Source organism: Rhinoderma darwinii, chromosome 1 (assembly GCF_050947455.1).
Source record: "Rhinoderma darwinii isolate aRhiDar2 chromosome 1, aRhiDar2.hap1, whole genome shotgun sequence".
Classification (NCBI taxonomy): domain Eukaryota; kingdom Metazoa; phylum Chordata; class Amphibia; order Anura; family Rhinodermatidae; genus Rhinoderma; species Rhinoderma darwinii.
Window position 1 is genome coordinate 146518321 of NC_134687.1, and position 14306 is coordinate 146532626.

Here is a 14306-nt window from a genome sequence, read left to right on the forward strand (position 1 = left end):
TCTGGTGTTGTGTATGGAACCATATTGCTTGTAAAATGTACAAATGATTTTATGCTCACGTTACATAAAAAGAAATGACACGTCGATTGGTAGAGAAAACAAACATGGTGAGGGGGAAGGAGATGTCGGGAAAGAGGTTGGGGGGGCGCCAAACTGAATCTCTGCCCCGGGTGCTGGAGAACCTAGCTACGCCTCTGATATGGTTGCATGTATGCTAGAGACTAAAATCACCCAAAAATATGTCACGCAGTTCAGGTTGGCAATTATTGCTTGTGGGACAATTTACATTATTTACATTTACAGGTGTAAAACATTGAAAACAGTGACATATGTTTTTTAACATTTTCATTTGTTGTAAACAAAAAGGAATAAAACCCTATAAAAAACAAAAAAAAAACACATAAAAATCATGTGAATCGTGGTCATTAATAGATAAAAAAAATACAGATGAAATGGATACAAATTTTCGTTAACTTTTTACATTAGTACAGTATTTACTCTTTTTTCCATTTATCACTTGTTTTTCATCCTAAAATTATTTTAGGTTGAATATTAAATCTATCCCCCGATTCTGAATTTGGTTGTCGTTGATGACTATGCTGTACACCTATGTGTTTGTTTATTGCACTGGCACCCACTTTCTCTATCGTGTATTATTTGTCCCAGTTTCTACCTATTTATTCAGAGACATAGTTTCAGGAGAGTACCAGGAATCACAAAAAAGAGATCCTACAAGTAAACCTTTTTAAATTTATGACAATATACATTATACAATGAAAGGTTTGTCTAATAATATTATTGATAGTTTGCAAAAAAAATTATAATAATATAAACCAAAATATAAAAGCAATTGAAAAGAATATAATGTATAAAATAATATTATAATGATAATATAAAACAATTGTAACAATTTATAGTGAACCATATAGAAAAATCTTAGTGAATACTTTTAACCCCTTCCCGACATATAGCAGGTGTCGCTATATGTTACTGGCCATTGAACCAATAAATAGCAACCGCGGCATCTAAGCCATTAGGCAGAGGGGGGGCTCCCACCATAATCCCATAAGCCCCCCCATGATGCGATGGCTGGGTGCCAATTGTTGTAATGGCAGCCTGGGGACCTAATGAAGGCCCCAAGTCTGCCATGTTTCTCCACCTATAGGTGCCGGAAAAAATATATAATACACTGTAATACACAGATATTGCAGTGTTTTGCACCATCAATCAAGCGATCGTTCAAGTCCCCTAGGGACACGTAAAAAAAAATACAAAAAAAAACTGGTAAATAAAGTTTTTAGTAATGCACAAAAAAATTTTAATATGAAAAGTTCAAAAGCAACCCCTTTCCCATTTTTTCCCCTCAAGTAATGTAAAAAAAAAACAACATAATTACTATCTGTAAAGTCCATACTGTTCTAATATTACGTTAGGTGAATGCTGTAAAAAGAACAAAACAAAAAAACACCTGAATTACTGTTTTCTGGTCACCTTATTTCCCCCCAAAAAATGAAAGATGGGATCAAAAAGTCGCAATTACCCAAAAATGACACCAATAAAACTACAGTTTGCCCTGCAAACAACAACCCCTCACACTGCTCCATTGATGGAAAAATAAAAATAGTTCTGGCTCTAAGAAAATGGCAACACAAAACATTTTTTTTAAATATTTTTCTCTGTAAAAGTAGTACATCATAAAAACAACTATATGAATTTGGTATCTACATTTTTGTAATGACTCGCAGTGTAAAGTTGTTTGTATCGCGTGGGGAATGGCGTAAAAATTAACCAAAAAGACAATGGAGGGATCGCAGTTTTTTTCCCATTCAACGCCACAATGTTTGTTTTCTTTTTTTCATTTTCCCAGTATATTCTATGGTACTTTAAAGGGAGCTGTTAAAAACTAAAACTCTTCTTGCAGAAAACAAGCCCTCATATGGCTATGTTGATAGAAAAATAAAAAAGTTATAGCTTTTAGAAAGCGGGAAGGAAAAACGAAGCGGAAAAAAACAAAAAATGGGGTTAAACATTATTATTACTGTAACTGTAATGACGGGGAAGGGAGACAGACAGGTGAGCCCTAATCTACCCGCCACTGAGTCCCTGCCTACTTGCAACGGCCCTAGGCGACGGCGTACAACTGGGCGACGGTCCCTACGCTCAATAAGTGCATGACAGACAAACAGACATGGGTACACAGAAGCTAAGGGAAATGGGGCAGTTGCCCACGGAAACACCGTGAGCAACAAGAGAAGTGAACGTGCCGAGTCAAACCAGGAGTGTACGAGGTACCAAACGCAGAGCAGGAGAGTAGTGAACGAGCCGAGTCAAACCAGGAGTGTACGAGGTACCAAACGCAGAGCAGGAAAGTAGTCAGTAAGCCAGGGTCAATATGAAGCAGCGACAAATAGTTCAAGCAGCAGCAGCAGAGCCAGGAAACAGGAGAATCACAGGCAAATGAGTAGCAGGAAGTGAAGGTATAAATAGACAGAGGGCGGGAGCTAGCTCCGTCTGGCCAGGCTGTGATAGGCTCTCCCACTCCTCAGCCTCCCAGCCTGATTGGTAGAAGGAGGGGGTCACTCGATCAGACTTAGGAGCAGGTGCAGACTGACTAACCACGGGCGTCGACACAGAAGCTGTGTCTGGCAATCCTTTAGGGTATGTTCACACGAGGGCGTCCGTAACGGCTGAAATTACGGGGATGTTTCAGCCTGAAAACATCCCCGTAATTTCAGCCGTACCGGCATGTGCAGGCGCTTGAACGCCGCGTCAATTACGGCCGTAATTAGCGCTGCTATTCATTGGAGTCAATGAATAGCGGCTCCAATTACGGCCAAAGAAGTGACAGGTCACTTCTTCTACGCGGGCGTCTATTTACGCGCCGTCATTTGACAGCGGCGCGTAAATATACGCCTCGTGTGAACAGACAAACGTCTGCCCATTGCTTTAAATGGGCAGATGTTTGTCAGCGCTATTGAGGCGCTATTTTCGGGCGTAATTCGGGGCAAAAACGCCCGATTTACGTCCGTAAATAGGCCGTGTGAACATACCCTTACAGTAACAATACTAACTGGCAACCAAGAATAATGTTCAATACCGTTAGATAAATCATTAGATCAATGGACAAATCTATATAACAATAACAATGTGACCATACATAAATTGTAGTAAAATTGTAAATGAGAAATTATTGTTGAAATTGAGTTGACTTGCTAAAATTGTCTTCAAAGCTATGACCAACTTTAGTATTTATTCTTTTTTCACACTTTTTGCGTTGTTTCCAACAAATTAGTTTCCATAATATGTTTATATTCTGCCTTTTAAAATGTGTTTGTCTGCCTCAGGTATGCAACAAAATTGTGAACTTTGTCATGTAATTGAGGCATATAATCATGACATGTTATCAAGAGACACATAACTTCAGATCACCCCGGTCATACTAGAGCCTACTGGCCCATGTATCATTTTAAAGAGTATCTGTCCCTTCTCCTGACATGTCGGTTTTAGTAAATTATTGTATTCCCCATGAAATAATTCTGGAGCATCTTTTCTTACAACTCTATGTTGTGCCATTACTCTGTGATTCCTCCTAGAAATGTATGAATAAATTGACAACTGGGTGTTACCAGTTGGCGGTGTGCCCCAATACAAACTGACACTGTCCAATCAGGGCTGACAGAGTGATACTGTGTATGGAGATATTCCTTTGACACAAAGGAAATGGTAACACCACTTTATCAATTTATTCAAACATTTCTAGGAGGAATAACAGAGAATTGGCACAATGCAGGGTTCTAGGAAAATATGTTACAGAATTGTTATTTTAAGGGGAATACAAATATTTACTAAAATAGACATGTCAGGAGTCAGGATAGATGACAGGTCCCCTTTAAAGTTGTGTACAAGGGTAATATTGCTTTGATATGGAACAAAAAGATGACTATTGAACCTAATATAGTTTTCTTGCACATAAGGTAAATAAAAGCAATTTGCTCAGTGTTTTGGAAGAATGCCCAATTTAGTCCAATGTGGGGATTCAATGATCCTTTTGTACAACATTACCAAAGCTGAATAGATTAACCCCTTCCCGCCCTAGCCACTTTTGACCTTCCTGACAGAGCCTCATTTTTCAAATCTGACATGTTCACTTTATGTGGTAATAACTCTGGAATGCTTTCACCTATCCAAGCGATTCTGAGATTGTTTTCTCGTGACACATTGCACTTTAAGTTACTAGCAAAATTTGCTCGATATGTTCTATATTTAATTGTGAATAACACCGAAAATTAGCGAAAAATTGCAAAAATTAGCATTTTTCTCAATTTAAATGTATCTGCTTGTAAGACAGGCAGTTATACCACACAAAATGGTTGCTAATTAACATCACCCATATGTCTACTTTAGATTGGCATCGTTTTTTGAACATCCTTTTATTTTTCTATGACATCACAAGGCCTACAACTTTAGCAGCAATTTCTCACATTTTCAAGAAAATGTCAAAAGGCCATTTTTACAGGGGCCAGTTCAGTTGTGAAGTGGCTTTGAGGGCCTTATATATTAGAAACCCCCAAAAAGTCACCCCATTTTAAAAACTTCACCCCTCAAAGTATTCAAAACAGCATTTAGAAAATGTCTTAACCCTTTACACATTTCACAGGAATTAAAGCAAAGTAGAGGTGGAATTTACAAATTTCATATTTATTGGCAGAAATAAATTTTTAATACTATTTTTTTATTACACAGAAGGTTTTAGCAGAGAAATTCAACTCAATATTTGTTGCCCAGTCTCTGCAGTTTTAGGAAATATCCCACATGTGGTCGTAGCGTGCTACTGGAATGAAGCACAGGCCTCAGAAGCAAAGGAACACCTAGTGGATTTTGGGGCCTTATTTTGTTAGAAGGGCTCTTGCAGTGACAAAACAGTACAAATCCCCCAAAAGTGACCCCATCTGGGAAACTAGACACCTCAAGGAAATTATCTAGGGGTATGGTGAGCATTTTGACCGCACAGGTTTTTTACAGAATTTATTGGAAGTAGGCCGTGAAAATTAAAATCAACATTTATTCAAAGAAAATTTAGGTTTAGCCATTTTTTTTCTCATTTCCACAAGGACTGAAGGAGAAAAAGCACCGTAAAATTTGGAAAGCAATGTCTCCCGAGTAAAACAATACCCCACATGTGGTAATAAACGGATATTTGAACACAGGGCATGGCTTAGAAGGGATGGAGTGCCATTTGGCTTTGGGAGATCACATTTAGCAGGAATGGTTTGAGAGGCCTTGTCACATTTACAAAGCCCCTGAGGGGACTAAACAGTGGAAACCCCCCACAAGTGACCCCATCTGGGAAACTAGACACCTCAAGGAAATTATCTAGGGGTATGGTAAGCATTTTGACCGCACAGGTTTTTTACAGAATTTATTGGAATTAGGCCGTGAAAATTAAAATCAACATTTATTCAAAGAAAATTTAGGTTTAGCCATTTTTTTTCTCATTTCCACAAGGACTGAAGGAGAAAAAGCACCGTAAAATTTGTAAAGCAATGTCTCCCGAGTAAAACAATACCCCACATGTGGTAATAAACGGATATTTGAACACAGGGCATGGCTTAGAAGGGATGGAGTGCCATTTGGCTTTGGGAGATCACATTTAGCAGGAATGGTTTGAGAGGCCTTGTCACATTTACAAAGCCCCTGAGGGGACTAAACAGTGGAAACCCCCCACAAGTGACCCCATTTCGGAAACTACACCCATTGAGGAAATTATCTAGGGGTATAGTGAGAATTTTTAGTTTTGTTTTAGGTGGTTTTTTTTTACAATTTTTAAATGATCAAATTTTAAATGGGGCTGGTCAGTAGAAAAATTAATAATTGGTCATGGCCAGTATGGGAGACAGAAAAGGTGAATAATGAATAAATAAATTAAAAATCCAAGGAGGTATGATATATTTTGAAACATTGGTTCATGCACAGGCCGGGATTTGTGGGACATGTCTCACAATGGTATGTGGTGTCCTTACGAATGCCTCGCTTGGCACACACACGGCATTTTTTTTGGGGCTTCTTTTTTTTTTCAGTGGGGGGGATTTCTGTCGGGAAATGCTGGCCGGGAATTATCCTACTGACGGAAGAGCCAGATGAACTGCCCTCTTCTTCCTGGTTACCAAACATCAGGGACTTTATGACCTTTTCCTGAAATTGCAGGAACGTACCTCCACTGCTGGCATATCTATAGAGGACAAAGGCGTTGTATAAAGCCATCTGTGTAAGATGCACAGACAGCTTCTTATACCATACTCTGGTCTTGCGCATGGCGTTGTATGGTTTTATAACCTGGTCGGACAGGTCAACGCCACCCATATACTTGTTGTACTCCTGTACACAATATGGTTTTGGGACTTGGGAAGTGGATCCACGTACAGGGACTAGGCTGCATCTGCTGTCGTGTATGCTGGTCAGTATAAGGACGTCCCTTTTATCCTTATACTTTAGGAGGAGCAGATTGTCGCAGCAGAAAGCTTTGCTCTCTCCTAATTTTAGGATCTGACCCAGCAATGTTTTGGGGAGGCCCTTCTTATTTTTGCGGATTGTTCCGCATGCCAAGGTGGATCTGGACAAGAGAACTTTTACTAAGGGGACACTGTTATAAAAGTTGTCCAGATAAAGATGATAGCCTTTCCCAAGTAAAGGATGGATAAGATCCCATACGATCTTTCCACTAATTCCAAGGAAAGGGGGGCATTCTGGGGGATCTATATGGGAGTCTTTTCCCTCATAGACCCTAAAGGAGTAGGTGTAACCGGTGGCACTTTCGCACAGCTTGTAGAGCTTTATGCCGTACCGGGCTCTTTTATTGGGTAGATACTGCCTGAAGTGCAGTCTACCCTTGAAGCTGACTAGGGATTCATCTACCGAAATATTTTGCTGGGGGGTATAAACGTGGGAAAAAATTTGGGAGTAGTGGGCAATCAATGGTCGTATTTTATATAGCCTATCAAAATTTGGGTCCTGTGGGGGTGGGCACTGGCTATTATCATTGTAATGAAGGAATTTCAGGATGGCTTCGAAGCGCTTCCTTGGCATTACTGTGCGGTAAATGGGGGTGTTATATAAAATATCAAGGGACCAATAGTCTCTAATCCTAGGCTTTTTTATTAGGCCAAAACTTAAAAATATGCCCCAAAACTTCCGCAATTCCACTAGGTTTGTGGGGGTCCAATTTTGGCTTCTCCCATAATAAGAGTCAGGGTTCTGGGCGATAAATTGTTCCGCATAGATGTTGGTCTGCTGGACCATTAACGCTAAAAGGGAGTCTGAAAAAAAAAGGTTAAAATAATCAATGGGGCTGAAACCCGTCATTTCAATTTGAATGCCTGAGCGGGCTGTAAACTCAGGCACCTGGGGGGTATAATTCTCTGCAGCTTCCCAGGTCAGCTCAGGCAGATCAGGAACTACGGCTCTTCTACGCCGACTGGGGGGTGCAGATTCAGAGTCACTGGATGCAGAGGAAGATGGAAGCACGAACTGCTCCTCACCTTCACTTGCGCTGTCCGTGTCGGAACACAGCATTGCAGATGCTTCCTCGGCTAAAAAGACTCTTTTGGCCATACTGAAAAACTTGTGCTACCTAACTAACTAAAAACAGGTTAGTGGGCACAAAAGGGCAGAAAAGCGGCAGATCGCTGGTTTTTTTTAACTTACGCACTGTATTTATTCCTGTCTCCGTCTCTCACAAGCTCTCTGACAGGAAAGAGCTTGTCAGAGACGGAGATGCCGGCAAACCACGGCTCCTGCGCTGTGATTGGCCTGTCAGTACTGACCAATCACAGCTCGTTTCCGGCACAGGGACCACTCTGATTGGTCCTGTTTGAATCCTGCTTTGTGATCGGGACGCTGTCACCATGTCTGTTGACATGGTGACAGTTTGAAGCTTGGGCATGCACAGCTTCCCCATGGCTCCTCTATCCCCCCCACGGGTGCAATAGGCAGGCACCACTGCTACTGCGCTGTGATTGGCCTGTCAGTACTGACCAATCACAGCTCGTTTCCGGCACAGGGACCACTCTGATTGGTCCTGTTTGAATCCTGCTTTGCGATCGGGACACTGTCACCATGTCTGTTGACATGGTGACAGTTTGAAGCTTGGGCATGCACAGCTTCCCCATGGCTCCTCTATTCCCCCCACGGGTGCAATAGGCAGGCAACACTGCTCCTGCGCTATGATTGGCCTGTCAGTACTGACCAATCACAGCTCGTTTCCGGCACAGGGACCACTCTGATTGGTCCTGTTTGAATCCTGCTTTGCGATCGGGACGCTGTCACCATGTCTGTTGACATGGTGACAGTTTGAAGCTTGGGCATGCACAGCTTCCCCATGGCTCCTCTATTCCCCCACGGGTGCAAAAGGCAGGCACACACCGCTCATACTCGGAACTGGCTCCCGGCCGCTTTCGGAAGGAGACGCCGACGTGGCCTTGCTCGTGCAACTCCAGGTGGGCTTGAGGCTTCCGAAAATGCCATAAAAAAAAAAAGATTTTTTTATTATGAAGGTAGAAAAATCAGCGGGACCGACCCGCGAGCGAAGCCGACGTGGAGTTCCAGGAGGTCGGCATGAGTTGGCCGTGCATACCGCTAAAGCCCTCAAACTCCGAGGCTGGCGCTGAGGAGCTCATACACGGCTGCAACCGGGCTGGCACGGCTTCCCCATGGCTCCTCTATCCCCCCAAGGATGCCATAGGCAGGCACACGCCGCTCATACCCGGAGCGGGCACACCGCCGCTGACATGCATCCTTCGCGGACCGGAAGTGCTTGTCAGCCGGCTGGACACAACGGGACTCGCCGCGGGCGCTGTGGAGCTCCCACAAGGAAGCTGCCGGCATGTACAAGCTCCCCAGGGGCCCCTCTATCCCCCCACGGGTGCAAAAGGCAGGCACACGCCGCTCATACTCGGAACTGGCTCCCGGCCGCTTTCGGAAGGAGACGCCGACGTGGCCTTGCTCGTGCAACTCCAGGTGGGCTTGAGGCTTCCGAAAATGCCATAAAAAAAAAAAGATTTTTTTATTATGAAGGTAGAAAAATCAGCGGGACCGACCCGCGAGCGAAGCCGACGTGGAGTTCCAGGAGGTCGGCATGAGTTGGCCGTGCATACCGCTAAAGCCCTCAAACTCCGAGGCTGGCGCTGAGGAGCTCATACACGGCTGCAACCGGGCTGGCACGGCTTCCCCATGGCTCCTCTATCCCCCCAAGGATGCCATAGGCAGGCACACGCCGCTCATACCCGGAGCGGGCACACCGCCGCTGACATGCATCCTTCGCGGACCGGAAGTGCTTGTCAGCCGGCTGGACACAACGGGACTCGCCGCGGGCGCTGTGGAGCTCCCACAAGGAAGCTGCCGGCATGTACAAGCTCCCCAGGGGCCCCTCTATCCCCCCACGGGTGCAAAAGGCAGGCACACGCCGCTCATACTCGGAACTGGCTCCCGGCCGCTTTCGGAAGGAGACGCCGACGTGGCCTTGCTCGTGCAACTCCAGGTGGGCTTGAGGCTTCCGAAAATGCCATAAAAAAAAAAAGATTTTTTTATTATGAAGGTAGAAAAATCAGCGGGACCGACCCGCGAGCGAAGCCGACGGGGAGTTCCAGGAGGTCGGCATGAGTTGGCCGTGCATACCGCTAAAGCCCTCAAACTCCGAGGCTGGCGCTGAGGAGCTCATACACGGCTGCAACCGGGCTGGCACGGCTTCCCCATGGCTCCTCTATCCCCCCAAGGATGCCATAGGCAGGCACACGCCGCTCATACCCGGAGCGGGCACACCGCCGCTGACATGCATCCTTCGCGGACCGGAAGTGCTTGTCAGCCGGCTGGACACAACGGGACTCGCCGCGGGCGCTGTGGAGCTCCCACAAGGAAGCTGCCGGCATGTACAAGCTCCCCAGGGGCCCCTCTATCCCCCCACGGGTGCAAAAGGCAGGCACACGCCGCTCATACTCGGAACTGGCTCCCGGCCGCTTTCGGAAGGAGACGCCGACGTGGCCTTGCTCGTGCAACTCCAGGTGGGCTTGAGGCTTCCGAAAATGCCATAAAAAAAAAAAGATTTTTTTATTATGAAGGTAGAAAAATCAGCGGGACCGACCCGCGAGCGAAGCCGACGGGGAGTTCCAGGAGGTCGGCATGAGTTGGCCGTGCATACCGCTAAAGCCCTCAAACTCCGAGGCTGGCGCTGAGGAGCTCATACACGGCTGCAACCGGGCTGGCACGGCTTCCCCATGGCTCCTCTATCCCCCCAAGGATGCCATAGGCAGGCACACGCCGCTCATACCCGGAGCGGGCACACCGCCGCTGACATGCATCCTTCGCGGACCGGAAGTGCTTGTCAGCCGGCTGGACACAACGGGACTCGCCGCGGGCGCTGTGGAGCTCCCACAAGGAAGCTGCCGGCATGTACAAGCTCCCCAGGGGCCCCTCTATCCCCCCACGGGTGCAAAAGGCAGGCACACGCCGCTCATACTCGGAACTGGCTCCCGGCCGCTTTCGGAAGGAGACGCCGACGTGGCCTTGCTCGTGCAACTCCAGGTGGGCTTGAGGCTTCCGAAAATGCCATAAAAAAAAAAAGATTTTTTTATTATGAAGGTAGAAAAATCAGCGGGACCGACCCGCGAGCGAAGCCGACGGGGAGTTCCAGGAGGTCGGCATGAGTTGGCCGCTCCTACCGCTCTTGCCCTGGAAGTCCACAGCGGGCACTGCAGAGCACCTACACGGCTGCCCCCGGTCTTGCACAGCTTCCCCATGGCTCCTGTATCCCCCCCACGGGTGCAGGCACACGCCGCTCATACACTCTGGGGCTGGCTGACAGCCCAGGTGACATGCCACCTCCTAGCCGACCGGAAGTACATGTCAGGCGGCTTGGGACATAGTGGGACCCCCCCCCGCTGGCGCTGTGGAGCTCATACACTGTTGCCACCGGGCATGCACAGCTTGCATACGGCTCCTCTGCCCCGGGCTGCAATGGGCAGCACACCCCGCTCATACACTCTGGAGCTGGCTGACAGCAACTGCTGCTGATAATGATGATGACGATAATGTGCAAAGGGTTATCTATCGGCGGACAGTGTCACACTCTGGCCCTGGAACTGTGCCACGGTCTGCCTCTGCTGTTCACTACCGCCTCTGACATTTTTGAACATACCCCACTTTAACTTGATTTTAAATGTTTCACTTTCAAATGTTTCCCTTTCAGTAGCAGAAATGGCATTCTTTGACATTTGGGCCTTTTTATTGTCACTGCTGCTTGGTCACCAAATGGATCTCCTTGGATTGAGGCCTAGTCCTCTCCCCACCGCCCTGGAACTCTGCCCCGGCCTACGCTGCCTGCCGTCACACCCCTGGCCCTGGAACTCTGCCCCGGCCTGCCCTTGCTGTTCACCACCGCCTCTGACATTTTTGAACATACCCCACTTTAACTTGATTTTAAATGTTTCACTTTCAAATGTTTCACTTTCAGTAGCAGAAATGGCATTCTTTGACATTTGGGCCTTTTTATTGTCACTGCTGCTTGGTCACCAAATGGATCTCCTTGGATTGAGGCCTAGTCCTCTCCCCACCGCCCTGGAACTCTGCCCCGGCCTACGCTGCCTGCCGTCACACCCCTGGCCCTGGAACTCTGCCCCGGCCTGCCCTTGCTGTTCACCACCGCCTCTGACATTTTTGAACATACCCCACTTTAACTTGATTTTAAATGTTTCACTTTCAAATGTTTCACTTTCAGTAGCAGAAATGTCATTCTTTGACATTTGGGCCTTTTTATTTTCACTGCTGCTTGGTCACCAAATGGATCTCCTTGGATTGAGGCCTAGTCCTCTCCCCACCGCCCTGGAACTCTGCCCCGGCCTACGCTGCCTGCCGTCACACCCCTGGCCCTGGAACTCTGCCCCGGCCTGCCTCTGCTGCTCATTACCGTCTCTGACATTTCTGAACATACCCCACTTTAACTTGATTTTAAATGTTTCACTTTCAGTATTAAAAGTGTCATTCTTTGGCATTTGGGCCTTTTTATTGTCACTGCTGTTTAGTCACCAAATGGATCTCCTTGGATTTGAGGCCTAGTCCTCTCCCCACCGCCCTGGAACTCTGCCCCGGCCTACGCTGCCTGCCGTCACACCCCTGGCCCTGGAACTCTGCCCCGGCCTGCCTCTGCTGCTCATTACCGTCTCTGACATTTCTGAACATACCCCACTTTAACTTGATTTTAAATGTTTCACTTTCAGTATTAAAAGTGTCATTCTTTGACATTTGGGCCTTTTTATTTTCACTGCTGTTTGGTCACCAAATGGATCTCCTTACCTACCAGCAATCACCCTGGTTCTCTGGCTGGGCATGGGGATGCAAGTTGCTCCCGCTGACCCCCTTCCACCCCACCGGGACCTACCTGCAATCACTCTGGAACTCTGGCTGGGCATAGGGACACAGGTTGGTCCCGCTGCCCCCCCTTCCACCCCACCGGGACCTACCTGCAATCACCCTGGAACTCTGGCTGGGCATGGGGATGCGGTTTGCTCCAGCTGACCCCCTTCCACCCCACCGGGACCTACCTGCAATCACCCTGGAACTCTGGCTGGGCATGGGGATGCAAGTTGCTCCCGCTGACCCCCTTCCACCCCACCGGGACCTACCTGCAATCACTCTGGAACTCTGGCTGGGCATAGGGACACAGGTTGGTCCCGCTGCCCCCCCTTCCACCCCACTGGGACCTACCTGCAATCACCCTGGAACTCTGGCTGGGCATGGGGATGCGGTTTGCTCCCGCTGACCCCCTTCCACCCCACCGGGACCTACCTGCAATCACTCTGGAACTCTGGCTGGGCATAGGGACACAGGTTGGTCCCGCTGCCCCCCCTTCCACCCCACCGGGACCTACCTGCAATCACCCTGGAACTCTGGCTGGGCATGGGGATGCAAGTTGCTCCCGCTGACCCCCTTCCACCCCACCGGGACCTACCTGCAATCACTCTGGAACTCTGGCTGGGCATAGGGACACAGGTTGGTCCCGCTGCCCCCCCTTCCACCCCACCGGGACCTACCTGCAATCACCCTGGAACTCTGGCTGGGCATGGGGATGCAAGTTGCTCCCGCTGACCCCCTTCCACCCCACCGGGACCTACCTGCAATCACTCTGGAACTCTGGCTGGGCATAGGGACACAGGTTGGTCCCGCTGCCCCCCCCTTCCACCCCACCGGGACCTACCTGCAATCACCCTGGAACTCTGGCTGGGCATGGGGATGCGGTTTGCTCCCGCTGACCCCCTTCCACCCCACCGGGACCTACCTGCAATCACTCTGGAACTCTGGCTGGGCATAGGGACACAGGTTGGTCCCGCTGCCCCCCCTTCCACCCCACCGGGACCTACCTGCAATCACCCTGGAACTCTGGCTGGGCATGGGGATGCAAGTTGCTCCCGCTGACCCCCTTCCACCCCACCGGGACCTACCTGCAATCACTCTGGAACTCTGGCTGGGCATAGGGACACAGGTTGGTCCCGCTGCCCCCCCTTCCACCCCACCGGGACCTACCTGCAATCACCCTGGAACTCTGGCTGGGCATGGGGATGCGGTTTGCTCCCGCTGACCCCCTTCCACCCCACCGGGACCTACCTGCAATCACTCTGGAACTCTGGCTGGGCATAGGGACACAGGTTGGTCCCGCTGCCCCCCCTTCCACCCCACCGGGACCTACCAGCAATCACCCTGGTTCTCTGGCTGGGCATGGGGATGCAAGTTGCTCCCGCTGACCCCCTTCCACCCCACCGGGACCTACCTGCAATCACCCTGGAACTCTGGCTGGGCATGGGGATGCAAGTTGCTCCCGCTGACCCCCTTCCACCCCACCGGGACCTACCTGCAATCACTCTGGAACTCTGGCTGGGCATAGGGACACAGGTTGGTCCCGCTGCCCCCCCTTCCACCCCACCGGGACCTACCTGCAATCACCCTGGAACTCTGGCTGGGCATGGGGATGCGGTTTGCTCCCGCTGACCCCCTTCCACCCCACCGGGACCTACCTGCAATCACTCTGGAACTCTGGCTGGGCATAGGGACACAGGTTGGTCCCGCTGCCCCCCATTCCACCCCACCGGGACCTACCTGCAATCACCCTGGAACTCTGGCTGGGCATGGGGATGCAAGTTGCTCCCGCTGACCCCCTTCCACCCCACCGGGACCTACCTGCAATCACTCTGGAACTCTGGCTGGGCATAGGGACACAGGTTGGTCCCGCTGCCCCCCCTTCCACCCCACCGGGACCTACCTGCAAT